At 41.2% G+C, this 13,883-nt stretch overlaps 2 protein-coding genes and 1 long non-coding RNA gene across 3 annotated transcripts in view; 2 read left to right on the forward strand and 1 right to left on the reverse strand.

The window, feature by feature from the left end:
* The window catches only part of LOC119959603 (zinc finger protein 774-like), a 1,152,970-nt gene that overhangs the window by 651,943 nt on the left and 487,144 nt on the right, over positions 1-13,883 (forward strand). The window lies entirely within an intron of this gene.
* Positions 1-13,883, forward strand: part of LOC119959658 (zinc finger protein 271-like) — a gene marked incomplete at its 3' end in the record, with an annotated part of 544,877 nt that overhangs the window by 205,222 nt on the left and 325,772 nt on the right. The window lies entirely within an intron of this gene.
* LOC119959627 lies at positions 5,059-6,788 on the reverse strand. The gene is made up of 3 exons (XR_005459245.1): positions 6,708-6,788; positions 6,196-6,579; positions 5,059-5,091 (listed from the first exon to the last, which is right to left on the reverse strand). It is a non-coding gene; the product is annotated as an uncharacterized LOC119959627 (long non-coding RNA).

A 13,883-nucleotide genomic window follows, 5' to 3' on the forward strand; every position in this document is an offset into this window, starting at 1 on the left:
CAAAAACTAAAGGCCATCTAACCTACACTATGCCATTATCATCCATATGCTTATCCAATAAACTTTTAAATGCCCTCAACATGTCTGTGTTTGAGTGAAAGAAAGTGTGTTCACGAGGTATGTATGTACCAGTGTGTGTCAGAGAGAGAAATAAGTGCTTGTGTGAGTATGTATGTGTTTGTGTATGAGAGTGTGCATGTGCGAAAGAGAGAGATTGTTTGAGAGAGGCACGTGACACAATGTGCATGAGAGCGAGCAGGTGAGAGAATGTATGTGTGTGACAGGGTGCGTGTTTGTGTCTGTGGAAGTGTGTGTGAGAGAAAGGGAGAGAGATACAGTAGTATGTTTGAGATTATGTGTGTGAAATAAGGAATGATTCTGTTTGAAGAGCGATTATGGATGTGAGACTGTGTGTGGGAGAGAGAGATCTGTGTGTCTGAGATAGTGTGTCTGCCATAGAGAGGGAGTGTGTGAGAGAAAGAATGTGCGGATGAGAGAGTGTGTGTGTCAGAGAGAGAGAGAATGTGTGAGAGTGTGAGATACTGCATGCCTGAAAGAGAGAAATAGTTTGTTTGTCAACAGAGAGAGAGAATGAGACAGTGTCCATGAGAGCGAGAGAGAGAGGGCATGTGCCAGGGTGCACGTTTGAGAGAGCGTGTAAGCGAGAGAGTGAGAGAGTAATAATGTGTTGGTGAGTTTGTGTGCGTCTGAGATATTGTATATGTATATAAGAGGGAATATGTGTGAGAGAGAGCCTGAAAGAAAAAATGCTACGTTTGAAGAGCGATTATGCTTGTATGTGAGGGAGAGAGACGGTCTGTGTGTTTGAGAGTGGGTGTGAGAGTGAGGCAAAGTGTGTCAGAGATTTGGTGAAAGAGAATGCGTGTGAGATAGATCGTGTGTGAGTGAGAGCGCGTGAGTGGGAGATCATCACAGTGTGTCTGAGAGTGAGATTGTGAGTGTGTGATTGTGTGTGAGGCACAGTGTGTATATTTGAAAGAAGTATTGTGATTATGCGCGTGAGAGAATTCGTTTGTGTGAGGATGTAAGAGAAATAGCGAGTGAGAGAGTGAGAGTGTGTATGTGTTTGTATCGATGTATGGGTGCACCAACACCTGCAAGTTCCCTTCCAAGACACTCACCATCCTGATTTGGAAATATACTGCCAATCCTTCACTGTCGCCGAGTCAAAATTCTGGACCTCCCTCCCTAGCAATATTGCAGATATACCTCCGCCACATGGACTGCAGCTATTCAAGGATGCTTCACATCAAAACTTTCCCAAGGACCCTTAATGAAATGAAATGAAAATCGCTTATTGTCACGAGTAGGCTTCAATGAAGTTACTGTGAAAAGCCCCTAGTCGCCACATTCCAGCGCCTGTCCGGGGAGGCTGGTACGGGAATCGAATCGTGCTGCTGGCCTGCTTAGTCTGCTGTAAAAAGCCAGCGATTTAGCCGAGTGAGCAAAACCAGCCCCAGGGATATATATTAAAATCTAGCCTTGCCAGCGCCTCCAGAATCCTAGGATAGGATTAAAAATCAAATGCAAAGGGATTTCTCCGCTGCACTGACGCATTAAATAGATCAAGGACTGCCATAGCACGGAATGTAACCCAATAAATCGCTCTCTGCATTGCCGAATCGAAAATTCCCAAGACCGATATATCACTGCTTAAAAATCAACCAAATCTCCTTCTCCAGCCTGTCTGGCGTTGCTGAATTCTTTCTGACTGTCACAATCTGGGTTTGGAATCCCCTTTCTGAGTCACCTAGTCAAACATCAAGTATAATTTCCACATTCCACACATATACAAGTTTTATTGAAGAGATTGATCAAATTGTACTCCCTGAAATATTGGAAAATGAAGCAGAAGATTTACAACCAATCAGGAAGATTCCTGGTCCCAGCACAGTGACCGCACGCACAGAAACTGAACAGACGCAAATGACAACAATCGAGTTCCAGCAGATAGATCTGTTCAATCTGTCAGTTTCATGAAACTGTTTGATTCTAATTTATCAATGGTCAACTTCCGAAAACAATAATTTAGTAACTTATTTGAAATTAAACTGACATTAATTTCAAAACTGCATTCGTTTTTTAACTATTTCTCTCTGTCTATCTCAAAACTCGATAATTGGGCAAAAAGTAGTTTTGCTGAAAATGAGCAGATTAAATATTACAGATTCAGGGTAGATTAATGACGGAACAGAGACTCAGTGACAGGGTAATAATTAAACAAACCAGGAAATATTCACATTACCCACATTGTATGATCTAAAAACACAATTAAATGTAATCAGAAAAATAATCAGGGCAAAAGAATGTAATCAGTAAAATAATTGAGCTGCACACAGCAGTATAATGAAATGTATGGTTTCCTCAATTAATTTCAGATATTATTAAAATTCTCTAAAACATTTGAGATATTGCACGCCAGGATACAACTCAATTGTAGGAGATCATTTATGTTGAATTAATTCTCACTGATATTGTACTGTAATTTATTGTTAATTGTCAGCTAATTCTTTATTCGATTATCTGTACTATAATAATAAATATAATAAAAATAGCATTCAATAATCCCCAAATTGTTTTTACCCAGAGCGTTATGAAATAATTGGGGTTTAATTAAAACAACCTGACAATCAAACAATGTTGAACAGTAAACTCCAAATTACTCGATGGAAACATCTTAACATTTAATTGACTATATTCACATTTCTTTAAACTCCAATTGCACTATTCGACCTACAAATGTGTAAAATATGCGCCTTTCTGAAAACATTGATAAATCATAAACTCCATCTATTCTCAGAAAGTAATGAATATAACGCGAACAGCTCAGTAATGTTTATTCAAATCATTTGCAAAACTCACCCATTATGAGCAAGTGGAGTCGACAATTTGTTGTTGAATTTAGCATTTAATAAAATTTATGCCTAAAGCTAAGATATAATCATTCTTCCTTTCCAATCATCTGTTCTTCCTATAATTCTATCGTGTGTAGAGCACAGCTATGGGAGACAGGATTTCATTATCAAATGCAAAGCTACTTTTAACCTTTTGTAAATAAATAAACCGGTTTGACATTCAAGCTTTTACTTTTCAATCTCTTGCCATAGGCAATCTGAACTTTCCTACAATACAAATAAAATCATGGGAACAATTCCTTGATTGGCAGCGACTTCCACATCTCAGAAAACTATTTAAGATTAGATTAATGATAATTACCTCGCTATCCAACTACACATTACAGTGAAGGTATAATATGGTTGCAGCGGCACAGAAATAATAGAATAACTGGAATTACAAAGTATTTCCAGCCTAGAAACCTGTCCGGTCAAGTTAACCTCGTGCGGAACACAGCAGGATTGTGAAAGATGATTAATGATGAATTATATTAATATATAATAACCTTTGGTTAATATGGAGTTGTATCACCGCATTGGAATTGTTTGAATTATATAAATGTTACTATGTTCTGCATGGTCGTTTCAGTCACTATTTCGTTTAATCTGGAAGCATCAGTTAAAATTACAAAATGCATCAATATATCTTTATTCGATTATTTTCTTAAGCCTGGCTGTTTTCACCCGACAATCGCCCTTCAAGCATTTTCAAACGCGGAGACTGTTTGCATTCAACCAGAAAACGTGTAACCGCTCAGTGTCACCGAGTTTAAACAATGCAGAAACAATGCAGAAACGCTGAACCGTTTGACAGATCTGAATCATTTAAAGTCACCCAGATACACAATCTCCTCAGCAGAACAAAACACTAAATTACATCAATGAAGGACTGAAACCCGTTTATGGAGAAGCAGCTCAATTCTACGTCGAACAGCATCAAACTTAACTTTGCAAGAAAATATCAATATCCAGCAAACCAGCTAGTCACCAAATGTATGAATTATTAAACTAAACAGAAATGTGGAATAACAGCAATAGCATTGCGAGGTGCTCGAATATTAACAACAAATAAATATTGAAACTTAACCATTTTTTTCATACTGAGTCATTTTTCAAACACATTTAATGCTTTTAATGTTTGCAGTTGATGGTAAAAGCTGCAACCATCAGATGCCACGGAGATTTAAATTTGCACAAACGGCAAACTGATTGCAGCAACAACTTGTGCTCGGAAAGGATTGTCGTAGAACGTGGCTTAGTTTAACCTGCAATTTTCACTTTTTTTCAAGATGCAGAAACAGCCTCCCTGTTCTCTGCCGACAATCCTGCGACAAGCAGTTTCAAACACGCAGACTCTGCATTCAATCACAAACCGTGTAACCGCTCAGTGTCACCGAGTTGAAACAATACAGACACACCAAACCGTTTCACAAACTTTCCTACACAAAGTCACCCAAAAACATTCCGCAGCAGGAAAACACCAAATCACATCACTGAAGGAGTGAAACATCATAGAGAAGCAGCTCAATTCTACAAAACACTTCCAAAAGAATCGAATGTAACATTGCAAGAAAATCTCAATTTAGAATGGACCAAACCCTCATGTCATCAAATGAATGAACAGTAAACTAAACAGAAAACTTGAATGATATCATCAGCACTTTAGGTAAGCAGAACATGTTCAATAAGATAATACAGAAACTTTAGCACATTTTATCAATGTTGGGGTCGATCTCAGACACTTGTGCGGTGGACGGTACAAACTGCAGACATTAGATAGAACCGAGATTAAACATCGTACAAACAGACGTTTTGTATTTAAAGTAACCGAACCACACAGTATCCTCAGCAAATAAACATTAGATCACAGCAACCAGCGACTCATCCCTGAGTAGTATCTTTCTGTCAAGAAACCGCGGGATTCTGTATTCCCCTTTCAGCAGAATCAAATGAAACATTGCAACAACATCGCAATACATGATCCACCAAAACACATTTCAGTGAACGAATGGATTTTGAAAATGCAGAAAAATATAAAACAAATACTCAAGTAAAACAGTTGGTAAATGACGGAATGGTTCTTACCTGCAGTTACCGTCACCATGGTGCCTTGTCCCCAGTAGCTCATGATGTCACAGTGTCATATTCCCTGGGCAGCTCCATACAATAACCGCACCTGCATATAATAGACAGAAATCCACCATTATTTTAAATATTCACAAACCAACCGTAAAGAAAATTCACGATTAATTTTCAGGAAATTATATTAATATTTGTGGATACCGTTCTCTCTTCATAAATGACCGAATGTTTTATATTTCACAGACATGGAAATGTTATTGAAAACACCAATTGTGACTAAATAACGACCACCAATTTTCCACATTCATTCTTATTATTTTCTCATTGCTGGAATCAAATAATGCTTCACTGTGAATAAAGTTGGATTGTAAAATCGAGCACTGAGCCAGCCTCAGTTAATTAGTGCTGAGGGGCTTTTTGTATTGACAGTAACTGCTGTGCCCCAGTTGTCACAGTGAGACACAGCGTGTCAAATACTGCGGCAGACTGTTAACTATAAAATACAGAGATTTAATTTCACTGCTCTCCCAAAAAACTAACTCTGTCTCTTCCAAGGGCGAATGGGTGAGTTATTTCAGCTTGTCCTGGTCATTACATTTAGAAAGAAGATCGGAACACTTTTAAAACCTCTGTGCACATTTCGCGAGTCGGTCAACAGTGATAAAGTGGAAGATTTTGATACCTTTTTGCAAACTAATATTACTTCCAAACGTTGTTTTATTTAAAACTCGTTTACTTTAACGTTCGTGCTGTGACGCTGATCACCAATTTGAACAAGCTCTTTCACTGAGGTTTTTGTATGAGGATGTCGCTGTGCACAGCACTGTGACCCACTGTAGTCACAGTGACAGACACCCGCACAAAAACTGCACTCACTCTCTGTTCAGTCCTGCCGCTCAATATTCGCTACAAATACAGGTTTACTTCTGATCTAATTTACAATTTATACAGCAGTTTATCAAATCCAATGGACATAGATTTTCCCAAGTATCAGAAATAATAAAACGATGATTATATACAAGTCTGTAATAGCTGAAACTGTTAACAATAAATATAAACTGACACAAGCTCATCCTATTATATCGATTGGTGTGTTCAGTTTTACTGTTTAATTTTCTCTGTGTTAGTTATGTAAGAAGCAGCTTGTGCAATGACTCTGATCACTGACATTAATATTACATTTGAATCAAGTGCTGACCTTCAGGTTAAGCTGCAAGTTGCTGAATTCCCTCTCGAGCTGTTCTTGTGCGGGTCCAGCCCTGGTTCCTCTCGCTGTGGTGTCTTGCACAGTAATAGATGGCGGTGTCTTCGGTCTTCAGGCTCCTCATGGCCAAAGAGAAGATGTTGTTCGAAGTGTCTTTGGACGCAGTGAATCGATCTTTAATGGCTGGGGCGTAGTTGTTGTTAGATGAACTATAGAAGTAAAGCAGCCACTCCAGCCCCTGTCCGGGAACCTGGCGGACCCAGTGCATGTAGTAGCTGCCGAGATCGAAGCCGCTGGTTTTGCAGGTCAGTGTCAGGGAGCCTCCGGGACGCCCGGTCTCTGCCTCTGGCTGAGTCAACACAACATCCGACTGGACACCTGTAAAAATATATCAAAAAGCCCGAGGATTAATGCTGGTGAAATGATTGGTGACTCTGGAACATTCCAGAGAGAGACTAACACTGAGACAGTAACAGTGAGAGACTTGGACAATAAAAACTACTCACGGGATAAGAAAGTCAGCAACAAACTAAGAGAAATGGCCCACCTCATCCTTCTGGTCATTTGGGGGAAATGGTTGTGTCAGGAACTCAGTGAACAAACCAGCTCCCGGACTGTTAGATTCGGGTCCCAGTGAGCGGCATTTAAATACCCGGCAGAAGGGGGCGGCTTTCCAGGCACCGCCTGTTGATTCCCTGGTGGAGGCGGCGACTGGATCCACGTCCCACCTTCAACACCCCCAACAGAATGGACTCAGAGATTTACTATAGACTATTAATTAAAAAAAGACATTAGATCGGTATCGGTATATTTGATTGGCTGAATGGATTGATTGTAATGTCTATCCTCATCCGAATGGAAATTTATATTTGAACATCTATAAGTAAAATCTAATTCCATTATATATGAAGTCTCTTTATTTATACACTCCAATATAAAGGGATGAACATAAACAGATTAAATTACATTATCAGGGAATAAATCGTCTGTCAGTCAGATTTGCAACACTCCGGGACTCTATCCCATTCCAACAATAAAGAATAATTCATCAGACGAAATGTAACTAAATGAGGGAATGAATGACGTGATTACATTTGCAGTGCGGATGGCCATCACTGTACAATGTGGGTCTGCAGACAAGATGAAACTCCTCACATTACACAATATCTCTCTTTACATTTCTGGAACAGCCCCTGAGCCTCAGACAGTCCTGTGAACATTAGAGGTAAAAGAAGCCGCTTGCCTGATAATTCAGCAGTGAGTTGACAGAGAAACATAACATTCACACCAGCTTTTGACAGAGAAGTTAATGAATCAGAACGGACGCGGCGATCTGCAAAGTTATCCTTCAGCATCCAAATCATTGCCGCTAATTTTACTGACCACCGTTTGTCTAACATTCACTGGTGTTGGGAACACAGGATATCAGGCCTTTGCTGCATATTACACAATATCACAGGAATAAATGTTTCATCTTCCACTGAAGCAGGTCATGAACTGGTCATTTCTCCACTTATTGGCAGCAATGAGAGGGACTGCTAAATAATGGAAATCAGCACAAATTAAACTGTACAGAACACGGTGTTAATCGGGTATAAGAGACGCCTCCGTTTAACGGAGATCAACAACTCGGAGAATATCCCAGGAATCCCCCCGAGTTCAATGCAGTTTATTTACTTTTATTTCATTTTATTTTATTTTTTGGAATTTGAGTCATCTTATTGAACTTGTAGATTGTGTCCATCAACACCAATCACTCTCTCACCTCATTCGGTTCTCAACAAACGGACTTTAATAACTAGAGTGATCTTTACTCAGAACTAATATAAATTAAATAGTATCTGGTTACTATTTTCCGATCATGTTTAATCTCATAGTGAACAAAACATTCAGTGAATATATTTATTTGCATGGATCACCATTTAAAACGTTCACTTCATGTGCGACTAAAACATTTATTGTTTGAATGGATAAATCCCATTTAATCCATTCATATTCAGGCTAATCTGCCCCACACAGTATTTGGCAGCAATCCAGCCGCCTGCAGTCAGGGAGGCTCGAATGTTCAATGTTGTTTACAGGAAACATCTGTACTTTTTTTTCAAAGATCTGTTTGCTCAGTACTGACCGCTTGGCTGCAATCCAACTTCAAACTCTTAACATTGCCAATGAGGACTATTTATAAACAAATCTACCCAGCAACAGTACTGGAGATCTTTTTATGTTTTAAATTGTGAACCTATTTGAACTGTTCCCATCTCTAAGGAAAGGAGAGTTATCCAGCTTCTCTGACCAATCGTAGCAATTGCCGGCTGGAGTATCTCTCCCACATCTCATAACATTGTGATGATGGATAGGAATACAAGCAGACTATCAGACAGGGGCTACATTTTGTAATATATAAACATGTACATTTACGTGTTTTTCCCTTTATTCTTCCATGGAATGTGGGAGTCACTGGCAAGACCACCATGTATTCCCTGTCCCTAATTGCTGTTGAACTGAGTGGTTTGCTGGGCCAGCTCAGAAGGAACTGAAGAGTCAGACATGTTGCTGTCTGACTGGAGCCACATGTAGGTGAGACCAGGGAGGGATGTCAGATTTCCTTCATTAGTGAAGCAGAGGGGGTTTCATGGTGACCATTAGTATGTATTCCGGATTTATTAACTGAACTCAAATTCCCCCACCGGCCATGGTGGGATTTGTACCCAAGCCCCCACAGAATTAGCCCGGGCCTTTGGATTATTGGTTCAATGTCATTAATACTCCCCCACTACCGACCCAAAAGATAACGGGATTACTGCTTTGATGTAGGGATGGATGTTTGTTAGATGCCTGAATATTTTGATTGTGGAATCGGTGAATGGGTTTGATGGATGCATGGATAGATGGTCCTGAAAGATGCTGTTCTACATTCTCAGTTATGTGCTTGATGACTTCACAAATTAAATCAGGCCCTTTATAATGTGTGTCAGTATAATGCATTCGGTGGCTCAAACTTTTCTGGGTGAATTCCGTCCCCAGACTATCGGGAACTGATGAGATGGACGTCACTAAGAGGAAACTTGAGATATCCTGCGGTTCTGGTGATTCTTCTCTGCTGATGGCGAATCTTCATCTCAAAGACAGAAAGCAGGAACATGATGACGTTGAGGGGGGACGGTTGTAATATTTGGAACATGTGGTAATTTCATGTACAATAGGTCAATTAAGATGTCCTCACCCAAATTAATGAAGACACCAGACTGAAAACACATTAATGTGAAAACTGAAATACTGTGAAACTCAGTGGACAGCTGCAGACGTTGAATTAGTTTCCAAATCATTGTAATAACATACTGGGATTCAAAGATTCATCAGCGTCACATTGGGGACAGACATTTTCATTTCTACCGACACTTTAAAAATCATCTCACACTCCAGTCTGGAGATTCTGTGTGACGATGAGGAGATAACTGACCAATACAACGCAGAGGCTGCTGGGTAGCTGCACATAATCCTCGGTCTGGTTTAATTCCATTTCACATTGAATACTGATGCAGATGTGACTACTCGGTGACAGAATAGTCAATCCTATCTCAATTAAATTATGTTGAACATATGACTATAGGAATTAGGAGCGGAAGTAGGCAGTTCAGCCCTTCGAGCCTGCTCCGCCATTCAATCATCATGGCTGATCTCTTCCTGGTCTCAAATCCACCTCCCTTAAATGAATTGCATTTACAGTTTGTAAAAAAAAGTGTGGATCATAATTGGTAAATATAACGTTTTATGTTGTGAGTTGATGATAATTGATTAATATCATTATTTAACTTTGTGAATTGTGACAATTGGTAATATTCGCCACGGAATTGCTAAACAATGACCATCTCCAGCAAAATAGAATCTCACCATCGCCACTTGATATTGACTGATACTGCCATCGCTGAATCCCGCACGATCAATACACTGGGGTTACTATTGACCAGGAACTGTACTGGACTAACCATATAAATGCTGAGGCTACAAGATCCGGTTAGCGTCTCGGAAGCCTGCAGCGAGCAACTCACCTCCTGATTCCGAAAGCCTGTTCACCATCTGCAAGGCACAAGTCAGGACTGTTGAATACTCTGACACCTTCCAGGCCAAAGCAGCTCCGCTTGATTGCCACCCCATGTGCAAACACTCATTCCATCCACCACCGACTAACAATGGCAATCATGTACCATCCACAAGATGAGCTGCAGGAGCGCAGCAAGTCTCCCTTGAAACACTTTCTAAACCCAGGACCATTACCTCCCAGAAGGAAAAGGCAGCAGACACATGGGAAGATGACCACCTGGAAATTCCCCTCCAGATCACTCACTATCCTGACTTGGAAAAATATCACAGAATCTTCAGTGTCGTGATTCAAAAACCTACAACTGCCTCCCTAACAGCATCGTCGGTGTACCTACACCAGAGTGACTGCAGAGGTTCAAACAGGCAGTTCACCGCCTCTTTGTGAAAGGGCAATTAGCGATGGACAATAAGTCATGGCCTAGCCCTCGGCGGCCACACCGTATAACTTAATTTAAAACTGTACTTTGTGGAACGATGGCAATTTGTGAATCTAATTAATTATATTCATAAATGAATGAAAATTGGTGAATATAATTGTTATGCTTCTGAACATTTATGGCCTGCTCTTTCTCTGCTGGAAGATATAACCCATCCCACAGGAGATTCATGATGCAAAATCATAACCAATATCTGAAAACAAAGTGGACAGAGGAGACTGCAGCAACTATTGGCATATCTCACTCATAGCAGCACTGGGAAGGCCTTTCCAATGGTCACAGTTTAAACACTTCACCTGCTTGCAGGTCGAATGTTGCTGGAAGAAAGGGGCTGTGTTTGCGTCGCAAGATTTACTCTGGACATGATCTGCTCCCTATACCACATGCCTACCTCTTCACCTTACGTTCGTCAATCTCAAAAAAAATTCGACACTGTCAGCGGAGTGGGGACTATATGATTTGGGGAAAATTGGCTGTCTGCCTAAGCTCCCCTGTCGCACTCACTCCTCCATGGCAAAATGCACTGCACTGTACTGATTGATGATTCCACTTCCGAATGATTCTAAGTGAATAATTGAATGAAAGAGGACCTCGTACCACACCCAACTCTATTCGGCAGATTTTCCTCCATGCTGCTGATCTTCGCCTTCCCTGAAGGTATGGATGAACCCACTTGCAAACTCATGGACTCTGTCCTCAGTGCCTTGTAACTTGTTCTTCCTTAACATACGCATGAGGAAAACAGTGGCAGTGGGACAAGGTGTTGCACTCTCGCCATGGTCACACTAAATAAGAGCCGGTGAGCAGATTCTGCTCTCGAGATTCCACGGTGAGAGACTGCCTTGATGTAGAATGTGATGCTGTCATGGAGAAAGCAGATGCGACCTCTGTTTTTCTCATTGAACGCTCATGGAATAACATCAAACTGACCCTTTGGAACAAGCAGGTGGTTTATAAGGCCTGAACGCCCAGAACCTTCTTGAATGGCTGTGAAACAGGAACACCTGCACCTGTCAAGAAAAATAACTCAGCCAATGTCATCTTTGTTGTCTGCAATGCATTTTGGATATTTACTGGCCGGACAATATCAGAAATGCGGCAGTTTTCTCAAAGACAGAGCTTGCAAGTCTCTTCAAGAAAATTTAAAGGAGATGGTTTGCACATTTTCAGTCTGGTCCCTAAATGGGACATAGTCACACAACCAAGGAATTTCCACTTTGCGAAGTAGCCGGAGCCAGGCACCCAGCGGAAGGCCGATATCCCGCTTCAAGCATTTTTCCAAGTGTGATATAATGTCCCAAAACCTAAACATTGATCATCACAATCGGGTGTCACCGGCTGCAAACTGAAAAAATGGCGACACCTCCGGTGGGCTGGTGTGAGCCACCAGGACCCACAAACAGTCTCTCACACACACATTCTCTCTGTCTTACACGCACACCCTACATTTCCCCTTTAAAATTAAAATCCCATGTGAACTCCCTGGGAAGCTTCGAACACAATGGCCCCAACCATTTTGCAGGTGGTATAATGAATCAATTAACTCTGCCCAACACTATGTTTGTTAGATGGATGTTACATTTACCATGGACTCCACACAACGCCCAGGTAAACATTCCTCTACTTAACAAAGATGAACAAAGATGACCAGGAATTGAGCCACTTTGCTCTGGTGCTGAACTCAATGTTGGCGAATCAGCCAGCGACACCTGCAATTAGTTACACCTTAAAATTTGGCACCTCCCGTAGAAGGCGATGTGATATTACATTTGTGCAAATGGATTATGGATACATCAACATCATGGATTATACCTGACAGGGACATTTTCACAGTAACTGCAATTGCAAAGTTTGGCCAGCAGATGGAATTTAAATCGAGATGTCTTGCATTACATGAAGCAGACATTGCCTCAATAATTACTGCTGCCTCTGCTAATTTTAAATAGGACTCCATCTGTATTTTTGTTAGGCTAGACACTGTCTTTGTTTTTATACACGGCACTCTGTGTCAATTAATACTGCACCAGTACTTGTCAATGTTTATATCACACAATCAATGTGTTCCTATTTTCAATATGCAGGATCTGTCTCTGCAGTTTTGCCACATCCAGTCCTGAATAGTAATGAATAAATAAACAAAAGGCCGGAATAGGAGTCTCAATAAAATTCCCCTCTTCAATGATGCGGGAGCCCAGCACGTCAGTGCAAAAAACAAGACTGAAAGTTTCTGCCAGAGGTGACGAGAGGATGATCCATCTCGGCCTCCTCCGGTGGTCTGCATCATCGTGGATGTCAGTCTTCAGCAAATTTGATTCACTCCACACGATATCAAGAAACGGCTGACGGCGCTGCTAATGCATTATCCCTGGCAACATTCTAGCAGCAATACTGAAGATATGTGGCCTGGAACTGGCTGCGCCCCAGACAAGTTGCTCCAGTGCAGGTACAGCACTGACATGTACCCAACAATCTGTAACATTGCCAAACATGACCCATCCACACAAGGCAGGAAAAAGCCAACCCGGCCAATTATTGGACCATCAGTCCGCATTCGATCATCAGCCATTCATGAAAAATGTCAAGGAGCATCCTGTCACGTATAGTATCCTAGCATAGTGCCCCCGGCCCCGGACCTTCATCATAAGGTCAGAAGTGGGGATGGTTCATTGATGATTACCCAATGTTGTGCACCATATTCGATTCCTCAAATACTGAAGCAGTCTGTCTTCATATACAGTAAGACTTGGACAACATTCAGGCTTGGGCTGACAAGTGTCAGGCACTGACCACCCCAAAAATAGAGATGCTAACCAACTCCCCTTGATTTTAGTGACACTATCTTGATTGAATCCCCCACCATCATTAGCATTGATGAAAAACTGCACTGGAAGAACCATTTAAATAATGTGGCTACAAGAGCAGGTCAGTGGCTGGAAATTTTACGGTGAGTTACTCACTTCCTGACTTCCCAAACCCCTACTCATCATCTAGAAGGCCCAGTCAGGAGTTTAACTGAATTTTCTCCATTTGTCTGAAGTGCGCCCCTCAAGCAACACTCGAGAATCTCAGCGCCATCCGGGACAAAGCGGCCGGCTCGAGGAACACCCCATCCACCAGCTGAAACATTCACTTCCTGCATCACGT

The sequence above is a fragment of the Scyliorhinus canicula genome, unplaced genomic scaffold (genome assembly GCF_902713615.1).
Source record: "Scyliorhinus canicula unplaced genomic scaffold, sScyCan1.1, whole genome shotgun sequence".
Taxonomy (NCBI): domain Eukaryota; kingdom Metazoa; phylum Chordata; class Chondrichthyes; order Carcharhiniformes; family Scyliorhinidae; genus Scyliorhinus; species Scyliorhinus canicula.